Below are 17,817 nucleotides of genomic sequence, written 5' to 3'. Positions count from 1 at the left end.
AGAGAGATGGTCTGTTGACAGATGGTTTCTATTGACAGGTGGTCTCTCTGGACAGATGAATTATCTAGAGAGATGGTCTGTTAACAGATAGTCTCTATTGACAGGTGGTCTCTCTGGACAGGTAGATTCTTTAGAGAGATGGTCCATTGACAGATGGTCTCTATTGACAGGTGGTCTCTCTGGACAGATGAATTATTCAGAGAGATAGTCTGTTGACAAATAGTCTCTATTGAGAGGTGGTCTCTCTGGACAGGTGATCTTACTCTAGTGACAGGTATATCATGGTCCAGACTTACAAATAAGAGATTTGCCTTAAAACAATCCAGTATCAGTAGTTAGTCAGTAGATATTTGTAGCATTCCTCTGTGGACATACTCAGCACTGTGACTTCTGGACAAGTCTAAGGACACAGAGATTGATAACCTGAGAACTATTAAATCACCATTGAGTTCCTCTCCAACAGCTGTAAGTCAATAGTGGTTCTGCACATTATCAACTTTGTGAGGTCCTCAGTATCCATGAGGACAATGCACTAGCCCTGATGGACATAGCGTGACTGTTTTTACCCCGAGCTGTGAAACCGTTGTCTGTTTCCTCGCTCACTTAGTAACAAATCTGATGGACTGTAAATGTATTTTACCCCCAACTCAAATTACTGTTACGGACAATTTATATTGTAACTTTAGTATGATGAATTGTTCCGATAACAATATACTGGGCTGACCAAAATAATGGTCATGCAATGCCATAGTCCTCTTTTTGATTCTTGATTAAAACGTACCCCCGTGTTACTGACCCATGAACAAGAAAATAAAGAAATACTCTATATGGTTGTTTTAGACCAACAGTAAAAAAACACAATTTTGTAAACATGTAAATCTACTACCTCTGAATACACTTCGTCAACGAGTGTATTTCAGTAAACACTATTTCTGTCTTGTTTTCTACATAATCTGACTAAGTCAAGTTAACACTGGTACAACTTAATGAAATTATTTCAGAAGTTCATGGTCAAAGCAACAATAGCTCAATTTGTAGTGTTGACTGATACAGCCAACCTCAGGCGGAGATCTGATGTGTGTGGTTCGGTTTCTCTCCCTGGCAGTTTTTTGGGAAGCTGACCCTGCATGGTCCAGTGATTTTGTGGTTATGCACTTGGGTAAGATGGACACAGTTCGTTATTACAAGAAGAACCTGTTCAGATGATTATTGGGCAATGAACCAAGCAAACAAGTCTAGAAGAATCTATACTAAACCTCATTTCAGCCCTTTTAGAAAATTTACTAAAATGCCAGAGAACTTTGTTGATGAAGTTTCTATGTTACAACTTGCATATAGACATCTAAAACATTGTAAGTTGTCAGTTGCACTCATGCAGTGACAAATTAACCGGGTTTTCATTGGCTGCATTTCATCAACAAGTCCATACTTCAAACACCTGTATACTGCAATGTAAATTTGCTGTAATCTGATTTCACAGTACTGATCGATGCTAAAACTAAAATTTCATCTAAGGTATAGATGTATTAAATTATTTCAACATATGACAATTTAACATTTAACTTTCGGGGACAAATGATGTTTTAATCAGTTCAGGATGCTATTAATTCAAATTGATTTCTATGAGATTGTCAGCCGTATTGTAGAATTATTACAGCATATATAATATATCAACCTCATCAGAATAACCCCCCTGTACATTTTTATCCATGCTACTAGGTGCAGGCTAACATGATGATATTTTATAAACTCCCACACAAATTTCGATAAGGACATTTATTTTCTGAGATGAAGGCTGACATTTTACCATTACGCCTGAATCCTTACACATTTGTATGTGATAATGGGCTGGGAATGGCACCAGTCAGCCAGACAGCAGCCCACATCCCACATTCTGTACCACAGAACCGTGACCATACTACAGAACCATGTTTAACAGTTCGAACATCGAACATGAGCATCATGTCAGCAATTCCATATTTCTTGTTGTCCCTGTAAGTGACCCGTAACCATGTTGATTTTTATATGACCCAATAGTCTGCTAATACTGACCATAATCACAGACTCCAAAATTTTGACCAGTCGACTGTTGATGGTCTCAGCTATCTACTGCTCTTCAAAACCTTGAGATCAGGTAGTCGAAATCTAGCCGACAGCAATTGACCAAATGTGATCAATTTCACACTTGACCAAATACAACATGTCATTCACCAGATTATGGAGACTTCTTACATTTAAATCAACTTTATACATGTATATATATATCGTTTAAGGTAATATTTTACCGTTTTTTGACATTTTAACCATCTAAATTACCCTATTTGTTGATAAATGTCTAAAACTTAAAGAAATACGTGATGACTTTCGTGAAAATCGGAGCATTTCTATTTTTTTTTGTCAAATTATCGTATTCGAATAACCGAAAAATACGACTTTTCCAACCCAATTAAACGTTGTTTTTTTTAACATGATTCAAGAAGAAATGGTTTTGGTTTTTGAATTTTTACCCCAATAAACGAAATACCCTATTAAGCGTTACCCGATTAACTGGAATGTACTGTATATAAAATTAATTTTTTTTTTTAATATTTCCATTATTCTGTAGTTCCTTACTTAGGCCATGCCAAATTAATTAGTTGTTCTTTGGGAAATTGGAAAAATAAAAAAGAGCCAGTGAGCGAAATTGTTTTTTTTTTTGCTGGAAATTTCATTTAGAGATTTTAAGAGGCGAAGGGTCCTGATGTCGTGCGATTGTGTTATAAATGACCGAGAAAAAAGATGAAAACAGAAAAAAAAGAAAGCCACAATTGCACGAATTTCGTTTGAAAATTCAGTTTTAAAAAAAGTATTCAGGTCTATGCATTTGTCCCTAAAAATACTTGTAGTCTGGTATCTATTATCTCCTTCTGTTCCCCTGCTCTTATTGTCATTCTGTCAAGGCCATATCCTCTCATACAGGAATGTTGACAGTCATGACAGTCATGTGTCTCCATGGCAACAGGACACCATATGTGACCTCTGATGATGACCTCAACATTGTGGATCAATCATGAGAAAAGAAAAACACATTCTGAATCATGAGAAAGGAAAACACATTCTGACCTCTGATAATGACCTCAACATTGTGGACCAATCACGAGAAATGTAAAACAACACATTGTAAACAGACTTGACGTGTGCGCGTGCATGCATGTTGTCATCATGTGTCCTCTGATTTAATTATAGAACTAACAGCTGTGTCATGTTCGGAGCAACTTCAGCAATTCATTCACTCTTGTTGTTATTTAATAATGCACTCCAATTATCAATAAAATGTTTCCAATTTCCAATAAAATGTTTCAGTTAAATGTCAGAGTTGTGCAGGAATACTGCAAAAATTTAGTTTCCTTTAATTTACTTTTACAACTATAAATGTACAAACACAAATTGGTATTGGTTTTCAGTTAGTTTCACCTTTCTGGGCGACTCCAACTGAAGTATCATTTTATTATCCTACAGAGGCTTTCAGCCTGACTGCATGAAATCTGAGTTCCCGCCTGAGCATTAATTTGTCCGGGTTTGACAAATTGTTTCCAACTTTTTCCTCAGAGAAACAAAACAGATTTTTTAGTGTCTAAACTTCACTTATCGGCTGTCTAGAAATTAATGCTTAAGTATATAAAAACAAACAAATAATGTAATGGCGTACTCAAAATGTATCTCTATTTAAAGTTTGATGACTTTTGGGATTATAAGAGAAATGTCTCGCACAGATATGTCATATTGACAAAGTGCCGAAAAAGGAAACAATACTCCGCTTATATTGCAAGGCAAGACAGATCTTCGATCAAACTCTGTCCAAGTGACACAACCAGATTAATCGATTATCAGAGCCTAAGTGACGCAACCAGATTAATTGATTATCATAGCCTAAGACATCAGAAAGATGACCACACTGTACGAAGTTAAGTTGAATTAAAATAAATCAGTAAGTTTGGAACTGTTTAAAACAGGCTTTCCTCAACAGAATTGGTGTTACTGATTAAGCTACATAAACATTAACCAGGCTGCATCTGAGTCTCCGATGTATTTGACTTTCCATTTTGCTGCAGATTCTGAAGAGAATTTTTTTTTTCTTCTGTCAATGTCTGTACCCAATCATGTCAGATTCTACAGAGCAATACATCAACTGGTGAGCTAGAATCAGATTGTCCCAGGAGAATGGTATCAGTGTCTGTAACAGACGTAGGTTTTGTTGTGTTGATAAGAATATCAGGAAACATATTCCTATAGAACATCTGTCTGTTCTTCACGTTTACCGAAATCTTCCACAGATAAAAGTTTTTTTTAAACGAATAATGCAATGGAAACAATTAAACATTTCAAGATAATGTTTACCATCACCAAAACAAAAAGTATCTTTGTTTTTGTTAAACTTACAATTTTTTCCCCATAATGCTTGCACAAGCAAGAACAGCTACCAGTAATGCAATATATGGCAGAACGTTAAATTCTTCTGTTCTTCAGTTTTAAAATATCTATTCAAAAATTTAAATGATTAAAACTTCCAGACAATTGAAACGATAATAACAATAGTTGAAAATACACAATGCTTTGAAATTTCTGAATTTAGATTTAATTTAATTTTCAAGTTAATAATGGTCTCTTATTGTTCTGGTGATCTAAGCATACAGCATATGCGGGGAAGTAATCGATTATTCTATGCATTACAATATTTCAAAGACAATATTTTTTACATTCAGTTGAAAGATCTTTATCTCTTAAGACATATGCTAGCAGTAAATCAAAATTACGCCCCCCCCCCCCCTCCGAAAAAAAAAAAAAAATCAAAATAGCTTCTTTTTTTAAAGTTAAAATCTGCTCTGAGTTATATCAATGTCCAAGGTTATCAATATCAAAACATATGAAATCCTTTAATCAATTCTCTCTTGTCAAACCCTTACATGTTTATTTCTATGGTCCTTCGGGCAAGCTACCAAATTGACAGCCTTATAAGGGAGGCATGGTCATAAGTCAGCCCAAACCCTTGACAGAATAACAACCATTGCTGTTGTAAATATACAGTTAGCAGGGGTTGCAATAGCGATGTCACATGTTTTGTCTGAGGTTTGTTGTGTGTGTGGAGGTGTTACGTAATCCACAGGACCCGACCGTATATTATCAGCACTTGTAGGATTAAACCACAATATTTCCTGCACAAAAAATATAAGACAGTCGTAAATAATATTACGCAAGCGGAGTGACATGTATTGAATATTTTTACATAATCATAACAAGACGTTCTGAAAATAGAACATTTAGAAGTTGAAACATTTACCTACTGGATGATTGAATCTTAATTTGTCCCATTCAAGGAATTCTTTGTCATATATATATACTAATAGTATAGGCACCTTGACACCAATTGGATGAAATCACTTTCACAATTACCACAACAGAACCTCTGCACAATTTCACAATTGAATAATTATAGCTTTGACCTTTAATGATAACAGTATCAGGGCATGTTGATTTGTGACCTAATCTTTCCTTAAGGCCAAACAGTTCCAGAGGTCAAACTGGCAGTCTCCGAGGGGTTCCAACAACAGTTTGTGACAACTCCAACAGGAAGCTATAATGAATTCACAACAAATGAGCCGGACTGTCACTTTTGAAATTTTGATTCCAATTAAGCTTCCTTGAGGTTGAAATTAGTCCAGTCAATGGATGGTAGCCTAAAGGTTACATACAGGGATAGGCAGAGTTACAGGAGAGAATAGATATGATCTAGACTGGCCACCAGACCCTAAGTTCTCTTTGTTAATTGCCAAGCTAATTAAAAATTCTTATTCTAGATTATCTGTCACTAGTTTGAATCTCTAGAGTCAGACATATACTAGGGACCAAAATCATTAAGGTCAATTTCATTTATAATTTTAATATTCTAGAGACGGGGGCCAGTCTAAGATATTTATATCTTATTAACTGTCTTAACAGTAGATATTTTTGACATTGAAGACTATTTCTGGATTGAAATTGATTCTGGCTGGTCTAATTAACTAGTAAATAATTATTTTGTACTCCCTAATACTACAGTAGCTGATAACCTTGTAATACTGCCAATATTTGACAGTAAACACTTCATTACACTGCTACTATTAGTCAAGCAGGGTTGGCAGTCTAAATTCTGGTCATGTAAGTCAGTCGTATAATGGTGTATAAGGGGTCTAAAATAATTAGGCTAGAAGGTAGGTGGCAAATGAAATGAAAATCGAGGCCAAAACAGGGGATTTTAGAAAATGTTAACAAAAGAAAGAAATAGGGGGGCCAAAAGGGACCTTATTAAGAAATTAGCAACCAAAATGAGGGACATTCATGAAAGGAAGTCAATGGAGATTTTGGATAGAATATGTTGATTGAAAGAATGCAGCACTGGCCGAAATGAGGGACAAACAAGGAAAGTGGACCTAAGAAATATGATGTGGCGCAAATAAATGTCGCAAACAAAAGGAAAAGATGGACATTTCATTAAAGTTTAACATAAAGCAATACTGAAGTTTGACATCATGCAGATATGATATGTTGATGGAAAGAATGAAGCAATTTGGGCAAAATGAGGGGCAAACAAGGAAAGGGGTCGATCCTTATATAAATAAGATGTGGAGCAAATTCATGTGGAAAACAAAAAGGAAAAGATAGACATTTTATCAAAGTTTTACACAAAGCAATACTGAAGATTGACATCTGATTCAACTTTGATAATGATTTGAAACACATGATGTGATTGCACAGGAAAATCAAACAGTTTAAGTTATTGGAGTTATATATCTGACATTTGGTTTCCATTCCACTGGTCGCCTGACACATGGCTACTCTGAAGGCTATTAGGACAGGCCAGACAGATCTCCAACAGATAAGTAGGTTTTTATACCCTTGCCCAGGGCCAAAATCGGACCAGATTCTCCCATAATCAGCTAAACTGACCGGTGCACTGTCATACATAGAGTGACCAGTCAGCTGTGATGATTTTTTCCTGATCGAGTGTGACATGGATGAATTTAAATTATTTACCTTTGGTGAAAGATCAGGCCGATTTCACGCCTTGTTTGGGAGCCATAATTGGCTTGTGACTTACTAATGACCAGCATGAGGGGCTACATTTTATATATCTGGCTGGTCATCTCCGAGTGGACATTCCCTATAGTCTGGCCACTGATGACCATATGACTGTCACACCAGTGGTAGGAAGTGGACACCTTATCTGACCCAGTGAACTATATATACCGGATTATTTCCAACAATTTCATATTATATGTACATGTCGGTATGCTATGACAATTTCAACATCTCAGCTGTTCTTTGTGGATATTTATCCTATGAAATTTCAGTGTGCAACTTTGCCAAATTGCACGGTTCAGCATGATTAAAATTGATTTCCATTAATATGCATCATATTTGACTTTCACAGACCTTTTATTAAGTGTGGGATTTTGACATTTGTCAATAGCAGACAAATCAACAGTTTGAAATGTCAGAATTTCTCAAATTGGTGACAATAATATTGTTTTAAAGTGGACATTGACAACTCTCGCTGATCGATGTGAATGGATTAACTTACTACACATACAGGTAAATATACTGTATTCATTGACTAATGGCAAGTACTATCAGACAACTACTGGTGTTTGTGTTAGATAGATTAGCTGAATGAAAACAAACCATCTTTGTTTATAAACAGTAGCAGTCTTCCTTATCTGTCTAACGGCTAACAGTGGAAGCTGCCACAGGAAGCTCATACTTGAACTCTCTGATAGAAGATAGATTGGTCTTAGTGTATTGCAACCATACTAAAGAAAAGTAAACAATTTGTTTTGAAAACTTGATTTGTCTAAACCAGTTCTAATATAATCTGTAAACCTGCATCACCTAAACATTCAGAGAAATACAGAGAAGTACATTCTGTGCAAAAAGAACTTGTATATATACACATGTATACGTATATACATGTACAACAAAGAATTCTGAATTTAACAAAGAGTATAAAATTATTTTAATACTTTTAGTCTGCATATGTCTTAAATTAAAAGAGTTTCCACAAGTCGAGCATGAAATGGATAAGCAATTTTTTATTTTATAATTTTCACACATTTAAAAAATGACTTGGTTCTTTTTATGAGACCCTGCCAATTTAATATAGAACTTTAAGTGAACTATATGGATGACTGTGACAACACCTCCATATATCCAAACAAATTTCATTAAAAATACACTTTTATATAATAGATAACAACTGGAACACATCAATCTTAAGCCTGTCATGGTGGGAAAAGAAAATGATTTTGACATATCACAAACAGGGAAAAAACTTTCATAAATGTAATAGGCAAAATACATACAGCTTAGAGCTATATATATATTATATATAAAAAAATAGTTATATTTATGCATTTAATATGAGGAAAATACAGGCTTATCAACATATTCTTTCACTAGATAGTATTGAAGTTCATATAGTCAGCCATGTAAGCTGGAATGTGACGCTCCATTTAAGAAGAAGGCTATTTCCACTGCAACGCATCATTAGCATTGTAGCTAAATGCTTTTAGCAACCTGTATATAATGTTCAGAATCTCCTATTGTCAGCCTTGCCTTTACTTTTACCACACATATATATCTATAGTCTCCGGAATCAATATCTATTTACCCGACAGATAGACAAGAATGTTTAACAAACATTCGAAAATCTTTACTTCAAAAGAATGAAATAAATTTTTAAATAAAAACAGGTTTGTCTCAGCACGATGTCCCTCAGACTCCAAGGTGTAAATGTACGATCTAAGTTACGGCCCATTAATGGTAGTAAGAAGTTGGTCACATGACCAGTGATGTCTTACGGGGGTTTACCCTGATCAATACAATCTCATTGGCAGAGCTGTGTCCCGTAGTAGAGCTGTGTACGTAGTGCTATATATCGCTATATCGTATAGTGTATTGGATGGAGAGTAGTCTATCGCGTTGGACGGATACCTATGTCTGTGTGTCTATCGGAGATATTGTGTCGGCAGTTATATAAAATTAAGTCTTACGGATAGCACACTGATATGTATATAGAGAGAATACACATATGTTGTACCTGACTGTAGCAATTACAGGTAAGTGTTTATATATATGTATATCGGGGAGATATATCTACCGTATAGGTATATAACTGCATGTACCTGTGCAGCAATGACGCACACGTGTGCACCGCTTATATGTGTGTCGGTGTTGATGGGAATGTTTTTCAGACAACAGGGAGACATATCCCCCGGAGTGTGACTGACAAGTAGTTACAGAAATTTGTAGCTGAAGATGACCATTGAGATGTATGTTAGGTTTGACAGCCCAATAATTATAGTCCTTTGACTGAGGTTGTCAGGTTTCTAAATATGACGAATGGGGAATGCGTTCATAACAGCGAATATTACTTGTTTATTTGACAATTCAGTTTCAATAACAAACAGGTTTATAAGACAATTCAGTTTCAATGACAAACAGAGTCCGATAATGTTGAAAGATTTTATGATTTACTGAAATATGTATCATTCTCATTGGTAATACAGAGAAAATTTGCTTTGACATTGAAACAGACACCTTGATGAGAGAACTGATGTCTATATCAGAATCCAGATGTCACGTTACCATTTCAAACCAATCAGAAACCTGAGGCCCTCTGTCAGAATCATAGGTAAACACAACTAGTAATTATTAATGATGTCTGAGACCTATCGGCATCTTCCGCCATTAAGATACATTAGTAGATGTATTAACAAAATCAATCTCCGTCGACTCGATTGTAAATCAGTAGTGGTTTCCTCAAAACCTTCTTTATTAGTTTGGCTTCCAGGTGATTGTCGTTGGTTACGTAATTTTTGCCAAACAATCATAATAAACTTGAATTCTGTATATGACAGACTGTTTCTGTCACACATAATACCTTGTCACTGGTGCAGATTGAGTCTACGGGGCTTCAGAAAACTTACGGTATACTTGACGTTCAATTTATGCATAAGAAAAAATCTCTACTCTGCATAAGCTTTTAGCTTGTGTCTATATATATATCTGAAAATAGATCTGACACATTTTACTCCTATAGACTGAAACCTGTCTAGAGTGACACATAAAACCAAGATTTCATTAGGAACATAAAGAATTTTGTATTTTACAGATTATAGTTGTACTTAGATAAAATATTAGTTTCAGGATTACACAAAAGTCAGTGCGGAATATCGAGTTACACTGCATTAATTTAATTGGTAAAAATAAGACAGCAAAGTCTTCTAAGTTGAGGACAACGCCATGACAGATCAAATCCATACATGTATATATATCACCCTCTTCTAGTTCACGATATTAATAACCCACCCGGTATAAAGATTTATGATAGCTTGGGTGGCAATGAAACAGAGTGCTCTGTATACACAACAAAATTCAACATAAAATTTCTACTTAAAATCTTAATGGTTTCACAAAATTCACTCACATGACGCTATATAGCTTTCAAAGCATTTTTTATCAGTGAAATGAGTAATTATGTTTCAATATATAGGTGGATGAATTGTCGAAAAATCTTCACAAAGTTCGGATTAATATTCCATCCGTGTTTCATCCTGAATATATACCAGAACACAGGCCTCGGCAAAAAGTAAATATAGCTAAACCACATGTAGATTTCTAAAAATGTGGAAAAATAAGTCTGTACGTCATCTTGAGCTAAAATGGTTCATTAGAGAAAATAGGTATGTGTTTCCATTTAAACCAGAAGTAAACAAAAGAGTTAGCCAAAGATCTGTTTCTCTGCTTCAACTCCTGTTTCTGAGGGTTCAATGCAAATGCCTACACCGGACTTCTAACAAAATAGGCTCTTAAAATTTTTGGTAATGCATTGTAATAAGAGCTGTATTTCATGCATTCAATTCTCAATTCTTCAAAGTTTGGTTAGCTCACAAATCCAACTATAAAATGTTTTCCCTAACTAATTTAACAAATCAGGATTTCTAGTTAAGAATTAATCATGATTTCTAGTTAAGAATTAATCATATCATATAAACTTGAATTTTTTCATATAATATAAATTACATTTTTGAAAACTTTTTTTACTCATAATACTTCAGTAGGCTCAAATGTAAGCTACCCAGAGTCTACTACTCAGACATAGAAATTTGGACTGTTGTGTATATGTTAGTATAATTTGATTCTATTCAAACCAATTACAGAATTTTGTTGCTACATATTTTCACAAAGGAAACGTTACTGTTTTAAACAAGAGCTATTTGAGTCAGACAATTCAGCTATAAATAATGTCTTGCCTATGAAAATAGGAAAAACAACAAATATGCTCTTGGGTTTAATGTCAATATTTACGCCTGGTCAATAAACTTCAGACATTTTCCTGCATCAAAAACTACACGATCAATTTGGCACATCCCCTCGAGATCTACTCTTTCTATGAGGTATTCCTATTTTTATATGAATGAAATACAAACATTTATACAGATACATGCAGGTGGACTTCAGGAAAACCCATCCCAGTTCCTTGTCTAACTTGTTGAGAAACAGGCTGGTCTGTGCTGTCGTGGTTGTGTCCTTGCAGGGCAAGACATTTTACCCTGATTGCTCTGGATGGCATGCAACAGGCCTCCTGTATGTTGTTCAGTGAGGTAGTCACCAACTACTACAAGGAGACCTCAAAATGACCCTGGCTGTTCACAGGATGATAAACCCAACAAACAAATTCTTTTGTGGTTGGTTTCAAGATGCTATTCAATCACTCTGACATACATTAATGTAGAATTTGATCTGTTTATGGTGTTGTTCAAGGGTAAATTACTGTATCTAATTAAATAATTTGATTTTATTTACTGTTAAAGCAAATTACTGCATATAATTTAATAATTTTGTTTTATTTACTGTTAAAGCTTTATTGTCTCATAGAATTGATAGATCTTGGCATTTTCATCAAAAAACAACTTCAGCATTCTTAAACTTCACATAATAAATTATTCTGGTTAAAGCTGAAGTGTCCTAATATATGATAACAGCACAATTTGACTGTGAGGTGGTAGTGATTGGCCACCCTGTCAGGTTTCACACATTCTCAAGGTAGTTTGGAGATATTTCATGGCTGTTTTCATACTCTATTGATAATTGGAGGATAACACCAGCTAAGTCATTCTCCTTCCAATCAGGGACGTCCTGCTGGCAATCTGAATCGTCACCACTCACAGCATTGTTAGCTTAACCACGCTATATAGCAACTTTTGACTGTTGCAAATTTCAAACATATAAAAATTTGTTGTCCTTCTACAATATCTGAATTCTATACTAACAAGATTATAGACAGAAAAGGGCAGAATACCAATATCACAATACACTTATTCACAGATTATTCTTTTTCTTTCTTTTGTCGTTAAGATAACAAGTTTAAAGAATGCTGGTGTTTGAGGAGCCTACTGACAAGGCATTGTGTGATTTTACTTAACCCCTGTCCTTGTTACCTCACTTCTGTTATTGAACAGATCATCCCTGAACTTCTGACCCTTTAATTAAAGTCTCCCCAACCATGATCATGCTAATTTGACCTTCAAATTGGATATTTCATAATAGGACAATTAATTCTCTCTAAGCCAGCAAATCCAAAAGAGACATATGACTTCTCTCATGAGCAATTATGACAATGATTTCTCATTCATGATCAACTATGATAATGATTTTTCATCAGAATAAGCGAATTTCATGAAAATATATGTCTCATAATAACAGAGATCTATAAAGTAATTACTTCTCACTCGAATAATAAATGTGTGCATATTAATATGATTTACACTACAGACTTCTGAGTGTGACAAACTAGCTCCCTGGTAATTTCATATGAGAGACAATTATAGTTGGGACAATTTTCTAGAACACGACAGTTTGTGACATTATCACACCTGTTCCAGCCTGTATTTTACACTGTCTATAAAGGCCTGGGGACTTTTATATCTATATACACCAGACGATCAAAATCAATACCCAGAGTATTACTTCACCAGAACAGCCGATAGGATCTGTCTGTGAATGTATATACATCTGTCCGATTAAATGTCTGGTAAGTCAATGTGATGAATCTGCGTGAATTTCATGTCCAACATTGTAACATCAAATTGTATAAACCTAGTATTTCAGAATTTTTGTTTTGTTTTCAGAATTGGTATTACATTCAATATGTTGAATCTCTGCAATATCAGTTAGATTTAACCCTTCAAGGGTATAAGTTACCTTCTTAAACAACCATTTATCATAATTTATTAGTTATCTTTCTTAATTTTGATAGTCGATCGTTTCTCATAAATTCAAAGTATTAGCATAATATTGACAGATGCAAAATTATGTGTCAACCAATCAAATTTAGTCTCAAGTTCTTCCTAGATCTGCATTTTTACATAATATTGCATGAAGCCATAAATTTTGTCATTGTGTTGAGGTATAGAATCTAGTAACAATAAATTATTGCTGTTTTTAAGGCCATAAACAAAAAATTATATGTTTTATAGTCATAAGTATAACTCATGTCAAGAATTTGTAAAATCAATAATTTTTAAGACCATGAATATAGTGCCAGAGTTAAGCTGTCAACTAAACTGTGAAAACAACTGTTTATGGCAGGCCTTATCAAACCGTTCCCTATAGAATGAAACTCATTTCAGTCAAAGTTCTGCGTAGTATAGTAAAATATTTTCAACAAATTATCATTACTTATAAACAAATTTTCATTGCTTTTCCCCTGGGTATAATTACAAATGTCATTTCTCTTATGAAATTCCCTCAGGTTCAACCCATGTGATATTTACCACATGCCGGTAAATTTCTACACCACAACAGTCTGTCACCACTGACAGCTATATTGTACTATAATTATCAACGCACATGCATCCTGTGACAATTGCATGTGAATTTGGCTCCTGGGTATGCTTCATGCCTGGTTAGACTGTGTTCCTCCTATAATGACTGGGACTTCACTGTTGTCCTAGCAGAAGCCTCTGGGATTATAAATGTCACTCTCATAATCACAGGAAACTTGTGGGGAGATCCTATCCAGCTACTATATCAGTAGCTATCTGTCAGAAACCGTGCCATTAGCTGGATGTGCTACGATTTAAGACTTAACCGATAAAACTTTCACTGGATTTAAAACAAAATCTTCTTCTTTATAAGGTAAGGCCATTATTTTGAGGACCAATTTTCTTTTTATAAATGTTGCTTTCACTGGATTTAAAACAAAATCTTCTTCTTTATAAGGTAAGGCCATTATTTTGGGATAAATTTTCTATTTATAAATTAAATGTTGATATTTTTTTTATAAGAACCATCTAAACAAAGGAATCAGAGGCCATGGAGATGATGATCAATTGTTTTGCTTTCTTCCAAGTTTTCTACAAATGGTTGATTAATTGCTCAACAGGCACACAAGGTCTTCAGCTCCATCTGATAGCTTGTCCACCTTTAATGTGTAATACAGCTTCTAAATCTGGGTTGAAGTGTGGAGTCTGGTACAACAGCTGACCCCTAGAAGGTCAAAGGTCAGTCACAGACAGGTGCTAGTAGTCCTCAGGGGTGGGGCTCCAGAAACTGGCATAGCAATAGTAGCATCAACAGACAGGTATATTATTTATATGATGCTGAAAGGGGGAGGGGGGTGTTATTTTTGATGGGAATGGAGTCATATGTTTTGGGGATTCTATATATACATGTATACATATATATACATTTATACATGTAAACATGTATATAAAATCTCATTGCAAAAGAATGGCTCCTTAGGGGTTAGGAGGGGGTTAGCTGGCATACAGGGAGTTGGTAAGAGGGGTTAATTTTACACAGGGGTGTAGAGACCAAACACTACTATAATAGAACAATGCTGGATAGCATGAAACTGCAGAATGAAAATAGAGTTATCCATTAGGTACAACAGCCAGATGACAGAGGGTGGAGTTCTATGGGAGGGGCTCCCAATGAACAGACAGATGTCTGAGAGGCAGAAGGGGAGAACAAACTGCATCAGGCTCGGTTAAGGTATTTATAGAAACCTCATCACTTATTGGAACAAATCAAGACCTCAATTGTCTGGAAAGGCCATGAATTTCAAGATGGTGATTTTCATTTGAAACCACCTCTTGTCCATTGTGCAAGTCTCAGCTGGACATCCACTCAACAATTATCGCCCATCTGACCATTGTAGCCATGTGTGTATAGCAGGTCAGACTCGATATGTCTTCATTCTGTTTAAAATTTGTAACACTGAGACAAACATCTGGCTGTGCCTGAAGTAATAATCTAACATCAAGACTGATTTGAACCAGTTGGAAGAACATCAGTCAGGTAGCCACACTTTTGGTAGGTTAAGCTTCCACCCACTGTGAAACAGGTAACTATATCATTTATCATTGATGACTAGGGTCATCTCCCCAGAATCTATTCACCTGAGCCCTTTAGTTCACTATCCCTGAAAACACAGAGGGTCTGGCCAGAACAAGATAGCAAGTCTTTAGTGAGATTGGTTTATCATTATAATAAGCAGATCATGATCAGGTCAAACTTTACATGGAGCTTCCATGCTGATGTTGTGGAATTTCATTCTTGTATAAAATCAAAGCCAGTGCTGTTTTGGGGATTACTGACTGAGCAACACATCTTTAGTCTGTTAAACAGGCTATTGAATGAACTCTAACTCTTTAAGTAAACATATTACTGTATAACCAAACACTCCGAGATAAAGATCCACACGATCATCTCCGATTCCTGGTGGTACTCAACAGTGCACAAGTCACAACTGTCCTAAATTTAGATCATAACTATTGACATTTTATAAGCTAATATTCGGTCACCTAATATTCATGGTAGATCCTACCAGGGGATTGTCTTTATACTCTCTATACACACTGAGATACACAACTCTACAGCCCCAACTCCACTCAGTCAAATAGTCATTATCAAACGATGTATCCCAATTTGTCAGTATTATTTGAGTGCTCGTTGACCCGATTCATTAGCCCTATGTGCTTGCTTTGTGTTGGCCCAGAGTGAGGGGTTGCAGCGTGCAGGGTGATGTGTATTGGCAGTAAGTACATCTGATATATATAAATACTTCCTACACATTTGACACTATACCGTGCATAATCAATTAGCTAGGTACCCTAGCACATTCCAGGCCACAGGCAAATCACAAGTAATTGTGGCTGTCTTCAGTAGCCTCAAGCTTCAGATATCATGCAATGTTTTGGCTTTGGGCTAGAAGTATAAGTTTCCCTAGTCCACACCAGAAACAGCATGCAGGTACCTGTGCCAGGTGTCGTAGATATGAGTTTCTTTCATTCCTCAGGGCTAGGTGACTTTTATGTTATGATATATATCCCTGATAAAATGCTGACTTATAATTAAAACAGGATATGTCACCAAGTTTTATTAGTCCTTAGACACTTCCTTTACTTCACAATTGTCTGGTTATAGAACAGGAGGAAATGGAGAACTCTGAACTGAAGTTGAGCATACAGAGCAGGTAGCCAACATTCTGATACATTATACAAATGATATTATCCAATGACATTTAACCAGCATATACTGAGATCTTTGAACTAAAGGCCATACACTGAAATATATAAGATTTAATGTCATGGCACAATTATATTACAAAAACCAGCTATCATAATTGGATTCAATTTGCCAGCACAATATTGTACTCAGTATATGAAATTTATCTTAAAATATTTGAATCTCAGATACTGAGTTTATACTAATTGTATGCAAGTCATTTATTTCAAATTACAATATGTGTTTATGAATATGCCTGCATGATGTAAATACTTCTTCAAAAATGAACTAAGGTTCGAAGTCTTCTCAGAACTCTAAGGAATTCAATGTTATGAGAATGGTCCAAAGTCGGGTTCGGAGAAGGTATGCATACCTGATAGATTCTGAGATTACATTATTCTGAGAGGTACAAAGTGGGCGCTGACATTCATAACCTATAGTGGGTTGATAACAGATCTGAAAATTCGGAGCTCAAAAGAAATAACAAAGAGTGCCGAGAAACGGATAACTGATCTTTGGTCAGATTCACAGGAAGCAACAATACATAAGACGTTGACCAGGAATTCACTATCTCCGTGTTTTTCGAAATCGACAGAGATTAAGACGAGTCCTGATCTATATCTGCATACAGGAGATTCTCCTGTCGAATGTGATGTGAAATGGGAATGAGTTCAAGAGGAAGCTACCAGTCTAGGGTTAGCACTACTTGTAATTCTTGTCCAAACAAATTTAGGACATGAAATGGCTATATATGGTCAATAGATGGCTCTCTCTGAGAAACGGTAATAACCTGCGGCCTGCTGTAAGATAGTATTGACCATGTCGGGATCGTTTCCAGTCATGTGGAAGATGACCGTGGACAACAACAGGCTTATATACCCATACGTTAGTATATACGTACCAGGAAAGTTTGCAGAACGCCATTGCTAAGCAGTCATGCGAAAGGCAAACATGGTACAGAATTAAGACCAAGCTAATAGCTACATTGTGTGCATATTCCTGGAAAACTTGGAGAATTCTGATGTATAAGCAAGTTCGGTAACACTGGTTGCAGCATTCATTGAGAAAGGTTATAAAGATTCGTAGTAGAGATAAACAATTACTGTTCGGCCTTACCTACTTTTTAGAATAGGCAATCAGCCTGGGATTCCTAATAGAGTTACTGGCCTGGAAGTGGCTTTGACAGTGTTTGGTGATGGCAATCCCAGGACAATAAGTGGGTCGATGTCA

At 35.6% G+C, this 17,817-nt stretch overlaps 2 protein-coding genes across 4 annotated transcripts in view; one reads left to right on the top strand and one right to left on the bottom strand.

The window, feature by feature from the left end:
- LOC117329739 (protein YIPF5-like) overlaps positions 1–17,817 on the bottom strand; it is an 80,742-nt gene that overhangs the window by 33,922 nt on the left and 29,003 nt on the right. The window lies entirely within an intron of this gene.
- LOC117329737 (leucine-rich repeat-containing protein 24-like) overlaps positions 1–17,817 on the top strand; it is a 57,292-nt gene that overhangs the window by 18,810 nt on the left and 20,665 nt on the right. The window contains exon 1 of one of the 3 annotated variants that reach the window (XM_033887837.1): positions 7,012–7,608. The exons of 1 other annotated variant lie outside the window; for it this stretch is intronic. The gene's annotated coding sequence lies outside the window, so the exon portion shown is untranslated. Of the gene's footprint in view, positions 1–7,011; positions 7,609–8,969; positions 9,132–17,817 lie in introns of those variants that run through there. One more of the 3 variants, XM_033887836.1, reaches the window with a different exon arrangement.

Source organism: Pecten maximus, chromosome 6, assembly GCF_902652985.1.
Source record: "Pecten maximus chromosome 6, xPecMax1.1, whole genome shotgun sequence".
Lineage (NCBI taxonomy): Eukaryota > Metazoa > Mollusca > Bivalvia > Pectinida > Pectinidae > Pecten > Pecten maximus.
This window is presented reverse-complemented; position numbering and strand designations above follow the sequence as displayed.